Raw genomic sequence first — 14690 nt, 5'->3', positions numbered from 1 at the left:
AATTTTGGTTTCATCACCTGAATCTTCCCCTAAATCTTGTGGTGTAGATGTAGTAGCAGCAGTTTTCTGTTTCCCTTTGGATTTGTTAAATTGAGGTCTTTTTTCAGGATGTAATTTCCAACAGTTTTTCTCCTCATGGCCTGGTTTAGAACAGTGTTTACAGATCACTTTCTCACTCTCCTATTTGACAGATGCATTCTTTTTGCTCTTTCCCTTGGAGGTTTTCTCTTTGTTTTTCCCCTTGGGGGGCTTGTTTCTACCCTCTTCAAATGTGTTTTTTCCCCTTGCCTCTAAATGGGTAGCTTGGACACAAACCTTGTCCAGGCTAGTAGGGTTAAACATCAAGATGGTGTGTCTAAGGTAGCTATGCAAGCCACCAATGTATTTCAGCAAGGTTTCTTGGGTCTGTAAATCTACCCCTAACAAGAGAGCTCTTCTCCTGAATTCTTGGGTGTAGTCTTGAACACTCTGACCCTTAAGTTGTCTGAAATTTTGCCAATTCATAATGGCTTTCTGCATGTGAGCAAGAGGATAAAACTGTTTTTTAATGGCTAACAGAAATTCAGGCCATGTTAAGGTAACCTTACCAAATTTTTTGATCTCCTCTTTACTCTTGGCCTCCCACTAGACCAGTGCTGCTCCATCCATTCTCAAAGAAGCCAACTGAATCTTTGTGGCATCATCATGCATATTTTGGATCCTCAAGTAAACTTCCAACTGCCTAATCCAGTTGTCAAGCTTTTCTGCATTCACTTCACCATTAAACATAGGTAATTCGAATTTTACATCAAGCTTCAAAAAAGGACTTTTTCCAGAGGATCTATGCTTATGAACAGAAGAAGACGAGGATGAAGAGGAAAAAGGTGAAGATGGGGGTGGTGGATCACCATTTCCTCCATGTACTTTCTTGGAATGATCATCATCCTTCTTACCTCCTGAAGAGTCCTCTCCTTCATGTGGATGTTTGGACCCTTCTCCAGCCAATTTCTCATTTCTTTCTTGGTACAATATCCTCACCATTTCAGTGAGGTCCAAGAAAGCCTTTCTGAAGACTCTTTCTTCTTCTCTTGGATCTGTCTCTGTAGGAATTTATCCTTCATGTTCAGACATCCTTGAAGCTTCTGCTGAGACTCTTGAGGGTGAAATTGAAGGTGGAGGTGATGGTTCTCTGGCCTTCCTTGACTGAGGATTCTCTCGTTCTCTAGTCAACTGTCCTTCCCCTCTTTTAAGTTTCAACCTGGTAAGCATCAATACTTGCAAGATAGTTAGAAGATCTTTGCACAAAACCCTGAGCTCTGATACCAACTTGATCTAAATTTGAAACTACTTGAAATTTGTTTGCAAGGTATTCAATTCAGAATTAAACATGTTTAAAAGATTTCCATGTCTTGCAGAAAGAAAACACATGAATTTTCAGCTGTTCATGACCCATTTAAGCATAGCAGAGTTATTTCCTTTTACTGTTTAACACATTAAAATGAATTTGTTTTGCAAAATAAATCAACCACAAATGCAAAAGAAGTTGATAAAGCAGTTCACCCCCTCCAGGGCTACGTCTACTGGGTCCAAAGCTCCCAAATGGGCTTGTCCTTGTTTCAATTAAATGCTCAAATTGAATATACAGCTGAATAGAAGCATACGGGTGAAATAGATGGTAAAAATGCATTTAGAACACTTGAATCCTTCATGATTGACTATTGGATCACCTCCAATGGATACCTGCAACCCTATACAGTCTTCACAAAACTGGGCCCTGGTGGCTCTTAGAACTTTCACGGCTCCAAAACCTCTGCAAATGACCTCCGATGGCTGTAAGACCTACACCAATGGCTTCAAAAGGTCGAAAATACCCAAAATAAAAAAAAAAATTCGTCCAAAACGGACTTTCCTAGCCAAAGTTATGGCCATTTATTCCCAACTGCCAGCTTGGCCTAAAAAAACTCCAGTTAACTTTAGTTACGGCCAGATAGGCCCGCCAAATATGGAGCGACCGCCAAATTTGGCACCACCACCAACAGCTCTGCTAAATCCGCCATAACCGCCGGCTAACTTTGCGCATGTGACCAAAAATCTCTGCTGGCGGTTTGCATTGGATTTCGTGCCCGGTGGATCGGCCCATGGTTTTGGGCTGTGGTCACATGGTGTGCGGGGGCTGGCCCCCTTAGAGCCCCGCCCAAATGAAATTTCAACTTTAATAAAAGTCCGTTCAGCAATTTAAACAAGTCTGATGCTCATGGCTTAGTGGTAAAGCGTGGTAGTGTTGTAAGGCAGGTCGTGTGTTCAAACCACATTGCCACCAAAATTTTATATGCATATGCGCCCACATACCTTTGCTGACGTCACCTAGGGCCATGTGGCGCCCTCCGGGCCTGCCACATGGCAGCTTTTGATTCGCTGTCCAAAGGGAATATTCCCTGGAATATTCCAAGGAATATTTTGCAAAATATTCCTTTTTTAATTTTTTTTGAAAAATTAAAATTTCTAATGTTATGGACAAATTCTTCTTTTTGCCATAACTTCCTCATACGGCGACCATTTTTCGAACCGTTTGCGGCGCCAGAATCAGGAAGACGAGCACTTTCCAGTTGTTCAACTTTGAACCAGTTTTGAGCACTTTAAATTTTGAGCATTTTACGACACTTAGGACATGAGCACCTGATCAATATGGCAGGTGACAGAGATAACAGGAGGAGCACTACAGGATATGTATTTACCATAGGTGGAACAACTGTCAGTTGGGTTTCAAAAATCCAAAGTTTTGTTGCACTTTCAACAACAGAAGCAGAGTATGTTGCTGCTACAGAGGCTAGTAAAGAAATGATTTGGTTACAAAGGTTTATGGGTGAATTGGGTAAGGAGCATGATATGGGCATGTTATACAGTGATAGCCAAAGTGCCATTCATCTTGCAAAGAACTCAACATTTAATTCTAGGACCAAACACATACAACTCAAGTACCATTTCATACGATCAGTGTTGGAAGATGGAGAGTTGAAGCTGGAAAAGATACACACTAGCCAGAATCCTGCAGATATGATAACAAAAGTTGTAACTAGGGAGAAACTGAAAATATGCTCAGTTTCAATTGGTTTTCAAGGATGACGATGAAGATGAGAAACAACCAGGTCCAAAGAGGAGTCACTATCCAGCAAATGAAGTAGCGATGGAGTTGCTACAATCATTCTCCAAGTGGGAGATTGTTGTGTGTGGAGCATGATTGTTCAAAGGTCTTTGTTTCAGTCGGATGTATACCCAAGGAAGTTTGTACACCCCTCCATGTGGGGGGGTGTGGGGGGGACTTGTCCCCCCTGCGAGGGTTCGGGGGGGCCGATCCCCTTCGGCTGGGTGGTCCGGGGGCCAGTGGTCCCCCGGCGGGGGCTCGGGGGCAATGCCCCTGAAGCTAAAAACAGATGTAAAGTTGCCTTGTAAAAGTATAGTAATTTCTAGTCAATCTGGGCCATTCATTAGGCAGATGATCTGACGGTAGAACTTATGTTTAGTTTAGGGTTTTTTGCCCTAGAAGGCAACCCCTCTCTTTGTATGAGGGCATTGTATTTGAGGCTATGTTATATATGTGTATTATTTGAGTGAGAAATAGAGAGGTGATACTGTGAGAGAAAACAGAGGATATTACAGCGGATCTGCTGTAGGTTGTGTCTCTTCATTTTGCTGGATAATACAAAGGAAGGACTGGCTGTTAGGGGTGGATGTAGCCCAAACTGGGTGAACCACGTATATATGTGTCTCTCTTGTTTTATGCATTTTCTGTGGTTATATTTTTGCAATATTTTGTGTTCCATTGCTCCATAAAATATAATTTTCTAACAAAAGGACTGAAGAATATTTAAAGACTCTCTCATTCTCTAATATCATGAATTGGTCATGCATTTTATCAGCAATGATGTGGCATAGTCATATTTGGCTGCAGGAGGTTTACCAAGGGTGAAAATAGACATGTAGGCTAAGGTCAACTCATCTACATACTCACTAGTAGTAAAACCCAAAATGCAAGCAATCATGGTGATGATATCTTGGCCTAGATTTGTAAAGAAGCTTGACATATAAGGAGGGGGTTATTTTGGCCTATATCTTTCTTCCATGAAGGTCTGACATACTTGGTTAATTTTGGAACTGGACAACCTTGAAGATTTATCAAGTAAATCAATAATTGAAAGAGGAGTGAGGTTCTGGCCAGGCTGTAATTGCAACATTTCGTTTATAGACTCAGCTGTAATGGTGAAAAGAATTTCCTGGTTAGGGGACATCACAACTATCAAATTGGGATTGTAGTTTGTGTGTCATTGGTGGACAATATTTGGGAAAATATGGATAGTGGGGAACTGATATTTAGGGAGATTTGACTCCCAAAGACCTATTTTATCAGCGTTGTTTAGATAATTGTCCCGATATTTGCAGTACAGTTTCAAGGGGGTTTCATCAAAAGTAAGGTCCTTAATTTGAAAATCTTTATCGGCCAAGGGAAGGTGGTCCAAATCCATGTGGGTGGTAGTGATTGGTGTGACATTCAGGGCGATAGGAGTTTCCATCCTTGGTTCTTGTGTATTCAAGGAAGAAAGTTGGGGTTTTCAAGGAATTTAGATGAAACAGGAGCTTGGGGAAGCCTTAGGGCTAAGAAACAACTTAATTGTTACTGAATTACTTGAGTTTGGAGCAATTTAGTGGGAGTTCAGTATAAAAACAGGGTTTCTGAGAAGGAAATGTGGTAAATACTTGTTTTTAGTTAACTATTGGGACAAATGGCTACAGTGAAGGCTTTGATGGGTGCACACAGTAGTCCGCGATGGTCTGGAGTTTAGCAACTGATGCTGGTTGACGGTTGAAAGTCAGTTGCTAGAATGGACATACTCCGTGCGTGCATGAAAGGCAAAAGTCACTTTCTTGGTAAAAAATGGAAAATAATGCATATTTTGTTTTTATGCACAAAGTCAATGACTTTTGGCGGGTGAATGAAAATGAAAGTTGGATTTAACTTCCCGATGGGACACTTTGTTGTTCAGTAGAGGTGGTAAGCATGAGCGCTAATGGTTTTCATTGCACAGCTTTTGGCAGGTTTGTGGTTTTGGTGGAGGGTCGCGCGATGCCACAGACTGGCTGACATGTAGCATCGGTGAAAAGTCAAAACCGCTTGTATCACGTGGTTAACATTTGACCCAAAGGCCTGTGCGATGTGGGCGAGGGCCGTTGGATGTCGGAAGGCCAATCAGATGGTAGTCGGCAGTGGGAAGTGGCGGAGAGTTAATGGAGGGGCCCGATCATAACTAAAACGAATTTAATTTTATCAGGGGAGATATGATTGGTGGAGAGGCTATTTAATGAATCCAAGCGATTAATTAATCCCTCTTTAACACGACAGGGGTTTGGTTCTTAACTAATCACAGTTAGAATAATTAATATGACTCAATTAACTTTTATTATGGTTTATTTTGTAAACCATGGGGCGAGATATTTGTTTATTATGGGGTTTTATTAATAATACAGGAAAGGGTAAAAATGTTTTGGGAGTTAAATAATAATGAATTAGGAGTTAATATGATTTATGAAGAAAGAAAATGCGCTAAGTGAATGTCTCCAAAAATATATTCATCATCCAACATTATAACTTAGGCTAAAATGTGTTTTGGGGGGGTTTTTATAAAGAACCTTTATTTTTCCTAAGTAAAATAATGATTTTACTTAGGAAAAGCATTTGAAGGGGATGAATGATTTATGGAAGGGGTGAATTTTGATGAAGGGGTTTTAGCACTCAGGCCTTACAAGTTATTGGGCCGAGGGTCCGGTCCCTCTAGAAGTCAGAGAAATGCTCTGAGCCCCTTTAACTTTCAGGTTGTTGGTGCCTTTAGTACTTGTGGGGAATTAGTAAAAGTTAGGGAAAAATGAGTGAGGAAGTTAATTAGTTTGAATTTTGTCCATGATGTAAATGTCTTCATTGTCATCCATTTTCTTTGCCAAAGTAATGTAATGATGAAAGAAAATGATTTGAGGTTTTAAGTTAACCGTTCATCATACATAATTCTGCAACCATTCATCTACTTACCCTATCTACTTATCCTACCATTTTTTCTTCTTTTATTAGGGTGCACTTAAACTAGCAAACCCTTATGAAAACCTTTTATTTTCTTTTACAATGGTATTCTAACGAAGTCTAACCTTATAACATCCAAGGGCTAAGATTAAACTGTTGAGCATCCTTTTATTCACTCTACCTATCTACTTATCTGCCAAGATTACCCTATTTGGTCAGATTTTATTCTCTATTTCTAAGCATAAAATTGAAAACATGGAATAACCAAGATTAAACTATTTGGTTACCATGGATTGTGGCATAAGTAACAAGTTGCACACAATAATTTATTGTACAAAAGTAAAATAGTAGTGGCATTTGGATTTGCACACTTTCATGGTCTCTTATTCTTATTTAGGTTCATTTTCTTTCATTTTTTTGACCTTTTCTTTATTCTTTCTGCCCTGTTATTTTTCTTTTAGGGCATACCCTCTTTACATTTTTTATTTTTTATTTTATTTTTTACAAATATGGAAAAAATTTGCAACCATCAAATGTATGTACATATTCCAGAGCTAAACCAAGTCAATCATGGTATATGACACCTATTGGTATAGGAACATAACAGAAAGGATAGGGGAGGTTCACACCTTGTTGAAACTTCCTAGGGGCGTGTGGTTGCTTTTGGTTAAAAAATCATAGCTACTCCAGGCCTCCCTTTTCTTTCTGGTATATGACCCTCAAACCTAGCAATGATGGACACTTATAAGTGTAATGATTTTCCTCACATACATAACATAATTGAGTTGATCTATGTCTCCTTAGATAATCGGTTGAGTTGAGTTGTAACTAGATTCAGTCTTCATAGTGTAAATTTATCATTGATGTGTTTATTATATTTATATTTTTGTCAAAGAATGTTCTTCTAGAGTCAAAAGAGTCAAAAGAGAAAATTGTATTTGAGTCACGTCCCATTTGGACATTTTTAAGAAAAATAATTTGAATTTTATTTTTGAGACATAAGCCCACAAGATGACCAAGTCCACCCTCCTTATACAAGTCACCCTATCCCTCCAAGTGGCACCTATTCGAGCCTCCTGGAAAACTACATATAAGATGTTATAGCCTAAATCTACCTCAGGCTGAGAAAGGTAGGTCTAGGGTAATGTCAAACCACGATTAATCTGGTAGCTAGCCCTACCAGGTCGGGAGAGGGTTCTCTCCTTGTCAATCTCAAAGAAAATATGGCAAACAAGGCTTGAGATGACTGATATGAATACTAATTTTAGCCTAGGTATATGCTCAGAGGATTTTGATTGATTTTAATGGTTGGTTGCTAGATCAGATGAGGAAGACAGCTTTGGGTCCGGGAAATCAACGCAGATTTGCAGAGGTTTCTGTGGGGCAAGATAGGAAAGTGTTTTAGCACTTTGAAATGAATCTAATGGCAAGTCTAAAAACTGGCAAGGAGTTGGAGAGGGCATGAAAATGTCATGAGTCCTCTTCAAAAAACAGAAAACAATTTTAAAACTAAATAAATCCCAAGGCAGAGTACTAACACACCAATCGATTCCACCTTTTACACTTGATTCATTTAGTTATGAAGAAAGAGAGAGATGATGGTACATATAAACATACGATAAACTGAATAAAAGAGAAGAAAACAATGCTAATTCACATTACCACAAGAATCCCACAAAATGCTGCAAAACCCTAGTTTATTTCCTTGCCAAACTACAGAAGTGATGTACAATAGTGCTCAATGCATCCACAAGAGTTCAACCTTGACAAATGAATAAGAAAGTACAAGATATAGGCATAAAACCACCTATGCTAGCCATCAGGGGTCGAATCCATGAGTCAAGGAGCTATTTCAATAAGATCTAAACTAGGAACTGAAAAATAGGTAGCGGAACAACTTGCCTCTAAAACTATGGAAACTGATTCATTTAGCTCAAAACCACCTATAACTGATGTATCTACCTCCTTAAGTCATTTTTCATTATTTTTACATCATAGTACATCAAGTTACATCATATTACATCATGAATTTTACCATGAGAGAAGAAAATGTCAAACTGGTAGAAAACTAGGCGAAATTTTGAGTTTTTGAGCAAAATTGGCAAAATTTTGCCTGATGCGCAGCGCCATCTACCTGATGCATAGTGCCACTTCAAGGATGAGTTTGAAGGCCTTCCATTTCACCAAATTTTCTCCAATATGGCTTGTTGGAAAGATTTGTCTATCTACTTTCTAGGACAATTGGAATTTTTTGATTTTGGGTCCATTTGCCCCTTCAAAAATCACTTCTCCCAAGACTGCTTCCTGTGGGTCCAAAAAGTGGCAGAGAGGGCATTTTTTATGTGTTTTGTGCCCTTTAGGTGACCCAAATCTCCTCCAAATTTCATGAAAATTTCTGGGTTTCAGTATGTTTCCATGAGGAATCCAAAAATGTTAGCCATTTGTCAAAATTCCAAGCTAGCTCGCATCAGAGGAAAATTCCTGTGTTTTGCAATTAAAATTTGTGAAATGACAAAAATTTCTCAAAATTGCTTCAAATTTGGCAAGAGGAAAGCTTGCTAATTGCTTTGCTGAGCCAAGGAGGCTTCAACCAAAATTTTAAGTTTATCTTGCTCCCTTTTGGCTTCTAAGGCTCTCTTTAACTTAGCTTTTAAGCTTCTTATCCTTGTCTTGCAAATTCTGTTCTAGGCCAAATAGTGATAAGCCATGTGGCACAACATGTTCTTCTCCTTGTTAGCCTTATCAAGCAGCTCCTTAAGGTGGATATTCAATCCTTCCAACCATGATTCTCGGTCAACCTCTATTTCTTGTTCTGGTGATGCCATCTTGATTTTCCTTCTTTTTTCCACTTATCGTTTTTCCCTAATGGTTTGCAGCTCCATGATTGTTTGTTTCTCCTCCAATTGCTTGTTCTCTTGCTCAATGAAATTAATGATACACTTAGCCCTCTCAAGGTCAAGTGATAAGGCTTGGATCTTAGCTTCTTTCTCTTTGATGACCACATCCTTGAGTCTTGAGCTTTGGGAGCCCAAATTAGTGTCATCTTCCTCAACCAAAAAAAATCCCTATCTTGGCCTTCAGAAGGCCCTTCATCATGCAATTGTTTCTTTCCTTTGTCCTGTACCTGTTCTGCTGAAGAAGAAGGCAAAGCCCCTTTCACCCTAGGTGAAGACAGCATTTTCCCATGATCCGGTGAAGGAAATGAGACCCCTTCCACCCATGGTGGAGATAATACTCGTTTGGCTGCTGCAAAAAGTCTTCTTATACCTTTTTCATGAGTTATAAACACAGGAATGTGATCCTCTTCAGTTTTTATTTCATGCTATTTTTGTTGCCCGGAAGGTCCACCTTCCTCTTGAGGATCTGCAAAAATTTGAGGCCCCTTGAAGATTTCATGGGCAATGAAGGTGTCCCATGGCACTCCCAACTGAGTAATCTGATGCACAACAATAATTTTGATGGCAACAAAGTGATAAATACTGTTAAGCTGTTGTGGGTATGGTTTTCTCTTTGTAATCACAATCATCCTCTCTATGTTTTTGCAAATGAAATATGGAATACTCATCATTCTAACCCTGGTGAAATGCATAACTAATCTGATATGATAGGCATAGAGTCTGGAGAACCTTCCCTCACATGTGAATTATTTGATGATGAGTTTCATGAGTGGAACATACTGGTCCTCTAAGAACTTGAAAGAAAACACCTTGCTCAATTTACCATGATATTTGGCCTTAATGTATGGTTCATAATGCTGTTTGCTAATATTCTATCTTTTGTTCCACCTTTCCCCTACATCTGGCATTCTAGTTGCTTCTGCAATAATGGTTGGTGAAAGAGTGAAATTCATGCCAGCAAGGTTTACCATATTGTTCTCCATGTTGATGACAAATTGCCTTTCCAATTCATGATGATACTTAACCCTCTCAACCATCTCACAAAACTCAAAGCAAGATTGGTATCTGAAGCAAGTGGTGGCAAGGGGACAAGCAAGGAGTTCAACAATGCTAATAGGTTCCTCTCTGATAATTTTCCCACCCTTGTGAGGTCTCCTAGGCTGTACATTCCTTTCTCTTGAACTGTCACTTAGTGTCTCCTCTTCATAGCTTGACTCACTGTTTCTTGCCTTGGTGCTTGGTGCTTATCTTAGGGAAGGGATGTGATGATGATGTGGTGAAAAATGATAATGAGGGAGGACAAGGTTGATGAGTATGAAGAGATTTTACTAATGGAAAATGGAGTTAGGGGATGAAAGGATTAGTTTTGGGAAACTAGGGTTTAGTGAGGGATTTAGGGTTTGGTTAAGGGAATTAGTTGTTTTAGGGGAGTGGGATATGGAAAATAGGATTAATGGAGTGATTTAGACAAATGGAAGAGGGAAAAGGGTTTAATGATGTTTTTTATGATGGTGGAGTGAAAATTGCACAATGTAATGGAAAATGATGAAGATAGCTATGTTTTCACTTTCAATATGCAAAACTCATGAAGGACACAAGCATGACATCAAATTTAGCTCTAGGGCAATTATCACTTACCTGTAGAATGGAAATACAACGTTTTTTAGGGTTATTGAGCAATTTGGAATGATTTGGCAACTTATAGACTGATGCGCAGTGCACTAGGCCCAATGCACAACACCCTCCTGATGCGCGGCACCCGTGCAAATTTACACTGGTAGAAAGTGACTGATGTGTAGCGCACTGCCTCTGATGCACAGCGCCAAGCAAGTTTGCTTGAAAAATAGGGTTTTTTACCTTCTTTGCTCCAAATCGTGATTTTTTGCTCTCCAATGGTCTTTTGCACGATGAAATGATGAATGGCACTCCTTTGATTTTATATATGGATGGATTTAATTTTTTTTACTTATTCAAACCCAGTTTTCTAATGTCCAAGTCACTTTTGGTCATTAGCTGTATTTTTTCATTTAAATTGACTTTTCTTGGTCACTTGGTAAACTGATGCATTGATACTTTTTCTTTTGTCTGCAGTGGCTGGAGTTGGCAAGGTAAGCAAGGGCAGCAACTAGAACTTATTACATATAGAAAACATTTGAAATTACATAAATTTTGTACATAAAAATAAAAAACTTTGTTTTCACCTCAAAATAGAGTTTTGAGGTAAAAATAATTTATTGAGCATATTATTAGTGAAATTTTGATCTGATGAACTTATAAGACCACCTCATGTGCCTGCTGATCTTTTATTAGGTTTTTGATGACCATGGTGAGAAACCCTAGACCTAGTGAGCCCTAAAACCATAATAATGATTTTGGTAAATGGAATGAAATAAAATAACAGTAAATGACCTGAACATGTGAAAACAGGCCAGCAGGTAAATGCCATGAGGGAAAATGACAATGAACCACTACCATCAGTTGATCCATGACCTAATGGAATGCAGCTGATTGGATGGGACACCTAATATGCATGCAAAAAGAGAAATTTGATCACTGATGGAGGGACGAAGATACCGACACTAACATAAGAGATGGTTTGACCTCTTGGACTATTCATTCATTCAACACATCACATACTACCTTCTGCACCTAAAAAAGAAGAGGAAGGTTGAATTCAAAGGAGAGAGAAGGAAGTCAAAACATAAGAAGAATGCTAAAATTTTTACCCGATTGTAGCTCCCATATGCAAACAAAATTTATGTGGAAAAGGGCTTAATTTTTTGAGGTAAATGCAAGCTGAAATTTGGCCTCTACTATAGGACTGATATAAGTTTGACAATATTTGAAGAAGTTTGACCAATGTTGACTTTGACTACTGGAGGAGACCTTGGCTTGGTCTCTAGTGACAATTTGGTCTTGGTCTTTGTCTTAGATATCTCTCATTTTGATCTGATTCTATATGAGAAGGATTTTTTGGCTTCCCCCTTGTGAAATTTTTCTGTGGCCTCTGGCTTAATTTTTGGTGTCGCTTGTCTCATTGCGATGTTTATGTCTTGAAAAAATGTATCATTGCTTGATGAATAAGACATAAGAAGCAATAAGAAGACATATAATATTCACAAGTAATATCAAGAAGAGGAATTAAGTTTTAAAATACATTTCACTTGGTTTCTCGACATGGTATCGGAGCTAAGGTGAAGGAAGGAAGCTTGAAGATCACAAATTATTGGCACCCTTGATTGAAGACATATTTGTAGCATCTATCTTCCTCTTCCAATGGCCAAGTACTTGAAACAAGGTCTCAAGGCTTTAAGGATCCTCCTTGAATCCATCAAAGGATATATCACCACCTTTGTTTGAAAATTATCTATATCCAAGGAAATTAGGGATGGAAGTCGCTATTCTACCCTTATAGGTTCAATTGAAGATGGAAACAAATGGGTAATCGAGAGTGGAACTTCAAGGCATATGATAGGATAATCTGGACATGTCAACACTCTATCAAACGTAAGCTCCTCTCACAAGTTGAACTTGGAGACAAAAATAAATATCATGTTAAAGGCATTGGATATACCTCCATTGAGATGGAATCTAGTGGGAACATTCATCTCAACTACATCTTGTATGTTCTAGGTTTGAAAAAGAATTTCCCTTCTATTTCATGTTTAGAAGATAAGGGTGACAGGATGACATTTATTGATGGAAAGGTGGTTTTCTTCCTAAGGTATTGTTGGCTTGTTGGGGCCTGACCCAGGTTCGGAGTTAATTATCCAAACAAATCCCTGTACTACTGGCCCTTTCGGCAATAGTCCGTGGAGCGCGGACTGAGGTCTCACCTGAAGTAGTATGGGGGAATGTTGGAACTAGGTTTCCGCACCCTTGAGATGTCTGAGGGGTTGATTTAGTCCAACTTTGAATGCCTTCGTGCAAGTTACTTCACGTACTTCCCTGACCTACGAGACCTTTGCGCCCTATTATATTCACCTTTGCGCAGCCCTAATCCAGGGGCTGTGGGGCTTTCGCACTACAGGAGCAGTGATCTGCACTATTTCCCCAAGTCACGCTGTAGATATTACTTATTTTCTTATAAAAATTAGCTATCTTCGCATAAATAGATACATTATACTATATTTAGTGATTCAACACATTCATATAAGTTCGCGCAGTAAATAAATAGTAAACTTGCAATTCATACGCAATATACTTCAATGCATAAAACAGGTAAAGATACATAGAAATGTGGTAAAACTTCTCTTTATTAATGTTTCCACCGGTTACATAATCGATCTGCCCTGCATACTCAACTGCAGGGGTCCGCGCACTCAGCTGCAGACTACTAGGCCTTTGTGCACTCAGTTGTAGAGCCTTCTCCTACTCTACGACCCAAAGACACAACTCTATACTTTGACTCACTGCTTCATCAATTTCTTAGATCCTTCGATGATGTTTTACACCTAAAGCCTCACTCTATTTATGCAATCCCATGGTCCGTGGACCATGGGTAGATTTCTCAAACTGACACTACATTTAAAAAAGTAAGGGCGACCAACCTTATGACTCTATTACAACTTCGGCTCCGTGCCTACAATTCTCAGAGTCTTTACAATGGACTTAGTCAAAACTTGGGTTTTAAGCCCCAAAACTTGCCTTGGGGGGATCCACGCCCCACAGGCCCTGAACACAAACATTTTGAATCGCCCTCGAGTCACTCTGTCAGTGTGGAGATCTTCATGCGGAGACCTCCTAGCTCTGCTCAGACTGCTACAAGGTCGGCAACGAACTGAGTAGCTGCCTGCTGAATCTCCTATACTCATTTTCCTGAGACCGCTGTGTTGGAACTGCTCCCTTGCATCTGTTCCTGCATCCCCTACATCTGCATGAGATTGCCTTCAATTGTTGTTGTGATTACGAAGGCCTCATCAATCCAAGGCTGAACATGCACCTTCAAAACTATTTCTTTATGTCACGGTGCGTCTACTTGCTCTTTAAGCGCTTTGGCCTATTACATTCCCGTGAGCCTTTGATTGAGGGCCACAGTCTGCGTGGTCCCTTTGACATTGTCGTATTGCTGCTATAGCTTACACGCCTCTATTTCCAAGTGTTGTATGTTTGGGTCCTCCTGCAGATTTGTGAGGACCTTGAATGATTCTTCCAACATTCTGGTGTAGTCCCTTATTGCACTGCTGATCTTCTCCAACCCTAATGTACTGGCGCTGGCGCGTTGTTCCCTTACCTCTGGAGGAGTTCAAGGTTGCACCTTCAACCGTAGCTCTGCTATCTAAAGGTTTATTTCTCGCTGAACCTTAGCCATTTCTTCGCACGCCTCGTGCACCCCTACTACTAATCTCTAGATGCGCGCCTCTACTGGTGCTTTTGCTAGGATGGCCAGCTTAGGGACCATCTGGAAAGCTTCTTCAAGTACCTACACATATGCCTGTTTTGAGACACAACATCATCACGCTGCAAGCTCAACTGCTCCATGTTGATCTTCTGCTCACTCAACACCTGCAATGCGCGGCTCTCCCTAGCCTGCAGTTCTGCAGTAATCCGATCCTCCAGAACATAGAGTGTCTCCCGCAGGAGCGTGGCCATGTTGATCCCTATACCTTTCAGTGTACTGACCATAGGCCTGTCAGCCTCATTTTCTGTAACCAGTGCCCCATCTGGAAGCACTATTGGGTTGGTTGTACGAGCGCGCAACATTTCCTCGGCTGCAACTGTCCCTACTGTGAAGCTGGTCGAGAGAGTAC

Source organism: Pinus tabuliformis, chromosome 8, assembly GCF_031772625.1.
Source record: "Pinus tabuliformis cultivar Carrire ecotype Pingquan chromosome 8, CPIR1, whole genome shotgun sequence".
Classification (NCBI taxonomy): Eukaryota; Viridiplantae; Streptophyta; class Pinopsida; order Pinales; family Pinaceae; genus Pinus; species Pinus tabuliformis.
Note: the sequence above shows the minus strand (reverse complement) of the source record.